Source organism: Rutidosis leptorrhynchoides, chromosome 4 (genome assembly GCF_046630445.1).
Source record: "Rutidosis leptorrhynchoides isolate AG116_Rl617_1_P2 chromosome 4, CSIRO_AGI_Rlap_v1, whole genome shotgun sequence".
NCBI classification, from domain to species: Eukaryota; Viridiplantae; Streptophyta; class Magnoliopsida; order Asterales; family Asteraceae; genus Rutidosis; species Rutidosis leptorrhynchoides.
Window position 1 is genome coordinate 393,725,815 of NC_092336.1, and position 3,279 is coordinate 393,729,093.

The following is a 3,279-nucleotide window of genomic DNA, read 5'->3' on the forward strand; positions in this document are numbered from 1 at the left end:
GAATCTAAACAAAAAAAGTATAGGTTTCTAGTCGGAAAAATAAGTTACAAGTCGTTTTTGTAAAGGTAGTCATTTCAGTCGAAAGAACGACGTCTAGATGACCATTTTAGAAAACATACTTCCACTTTGAGTTTAACCATAATTTTTGGATATAGTTTCATGTTCATAATAAAAATCATTTTCTCAGAATAACAACTTTTAAATCAAAGTTTATCATAGTTTTTAATTAACTAACCCAAAACAGCCCGCGGTGTTACTACGACGGCGTAAATCCGGTTTTACGGTGTTTTTCGTGTTTCCAGGTTTTAAATCATTAAGTTAGCATATCATATAGATATAGAACATGTGTTTAGTTGATTTTAAAAGTCAAGTTAGAAGGATTAACTTTTGTTTGCGAACAAGTTTAGAATTAACTAAACTATGTTCTAGTGATTACAAGTTTAAACCTTCGAATAAGATAGCTTTATATGTATGAATCGAATGATGTTATGAATATCATTACTACCTTAAGTTCCTTGGATGAACCTACTGGAAAAGAGAAAAATGGATCTAGCTTCAATGGATCCTTGGATGGCTCAAAGTTCTTGAAGCAAAATCATGACACGAAAACAAGTTCAAGTAAGATCATCACTTGAAATAAGATTGTTATAGTTATAGAAATTGAACCAAAGTTTGAATATGATTATTACCTTGTATTAGAATGATAACCTACTGTAAGAAACAAAGATTTCTTGAGGTTGGATGATCACCTTACAAGATTGGAAGTGAGCTAGCAAACTTGAAAGTATTCTTGATTTTATGAAACTAGAACTTTTGGAATTTATGAAGAACACTTAGAACTTGAAGATAGAACTTGAGAGAGTTCAATTAGATGAAGAAAATTGAAGAATGAAAGTGTTTGTAGGTGTTTTTGGTCGTTGGTGTATGGATTAGATATAAAGGATATGTAATTTTGTTTTCATGTAAATAAGTCATGAATGATTACTCATATTTTTGTAATCTTATGAGATATTTCATGCTAGTTGCCAAATGATGGTTCCCACATGTGTTAGGTGACTCACATGGGCTGCTAAGAGCTGATCATTGGAGTGTATATACCAATAGTACATACATCTAAAAGCTGTGTATTGTACGAGTACGAATACGGGTGCATACGAGTAGAATTGTTGATGAAACTGAACGAGAATGTAATTGTAAGCATTTTTGTTAAGTAGAAGTATTTTGATATGTGTATTGAAGTCTTTAAAAAGTGTATAAATACATATTAAAACACTACATGTATATACATTTTAACTTAGTCGTTAAGTCATCGTTAGTCGTTACATGTAAGTGTTGTTTTGAAACCTTTAGGTTAACGATCTTGTTAAATGTTGTTAACCCAATGTTTATAATAACAAAAGAGATTTTAAATTATTATATTATCATGATATTATGATGTACGAATATCTCTTAATATGATATATATACATTAAATGTCGTTACAACGATAAACGTTACATATATATCTCGTTTCAAAATCATTAAGTTAGTAGTCTTGTTTTTACATATGTAGTTCATTGTTAATATAATTAATGATATGTTTACTTATCATAATATCATGTTAACTATATATATAACCATATATATGTCATCATATAGTTTTTTTACAAGTTTTAACGTTCGTGAATCACCGGTCAACTTGGGTGGTCAATTGTCTATATGAAACCTATTTCAATTAATCAAGTCTTAACAAGTTTGATTGCTTAACATGTTGGAAACATTTAATCATGTAAACATCAATCTCAATTAATATATATAAACATGGAAAAGTTCGGGTCACTACAAGTACTTGGTCGACTGGATGACGATTCTAAAGAAAAATCAACGGCAGTAATATTTGCTAAATGTCTTGATCTAGTTACAGGTGGTGAAGGTGTTGACGAATCTTCTGGAAATAGATGCGGGTATTTCTTCTTCATCTGATCTTCACGCTCCCAGGTGAACTCGGGTCCTCTACGAGCATTCCATCGAACCTTAACAATTGGTATCTTGTTTTGCTTAAGTCTTTTAACCTCACGATCCATTATTTCGACGGGTTCTTCGATGAATTGGAGTTTTTCGTTGATTTGGATTTCATCTAACGGAATAGTGAGATCTTCTTTAGCAAAACATTTCTTCAAATTCGAGACGTGGAAAGTGTTATGTACAGCCGCGAGTTGTTGAGGTAACTCAAGTCGGTAAGCTACTGGTCCGACACGATCAATAATCTTGAATGGTCCAATATACCTTGGATTTAATTTCCCTCGTTTACCAAATCGAACAACGCCTTTCCAAGGTGAAACTTTAAGCATGACCATCTCTCCAATTTCAAATTCTATATCTTTTCTTTTAATGTCAGCGTAGCTCTTTTGTCGACTTTGGGCGGTTTTCAACCGTTGTTGAATTTGGATGATCTTCTCGGTAGTTTCTTGTATAATCTCCGGACCCGTAATCTGTCTATCCCCCACCTCACTCCAACAAATCGGAGACCTGCACTTTCTACCATAAAGTGCTTCAAACGGCGCCATCTCAATGCTTGAATGGTAGCTGTTGTTGTAGGAAAATTCTGCTAACGGTAGATGTCGATCCCAACTGTTTCCGAAATCAATAACACATGCTCGTAGCATGTCTTCAAGCGTTTGTATCGTCCTTTCGCTCTGCCCATCAGTTTGTGGATGATAGGCAGTACTCATGTCTAGACGAGTTCCTAATGCTTGCTGTAATGTCTGCCAGAATCTTGAAATAAATCTGCCATCCCTATCAGAGATAATAGAGATTGGTATTCCATGTCTGGAGACGACTTCCTTCAAATACAGTCGTGCTAACTTCTCCATCTTGTCATCTTCTCTTATTGGTAGGAAGTGTGCTGATTTGGTGAGACGATCAACTATTACCCAAATAGTATCAAAACCACTTGCAGTCCTTGGCAATTTAGTGATGAAATCCATGGTAATGTTTTCCCATTTCCATTCCGGGATTTCGGGTTGTTGAAGTAGACCTGATGGTTTCTGATGCTCAGCTTTGACCTTAGAACACGTCAAACATTCTCCTACGTATTTAGCAACATCGGCTTTCATACCCGGCCACCAAAAATGTTTCTTGAGATCCTTGTACATCTTCCCCGTTCCAGGATGTATTGAGTATCTGGTTTTATGAGCTTCTCTAAGTACCATTTCTCTCATATCTCCAAATTTTGGTACCCAAATCCTTTCAGCCCTATACCGGGTTCCGTCTTCCCGAATATTAAGATGCTTCTCCGAT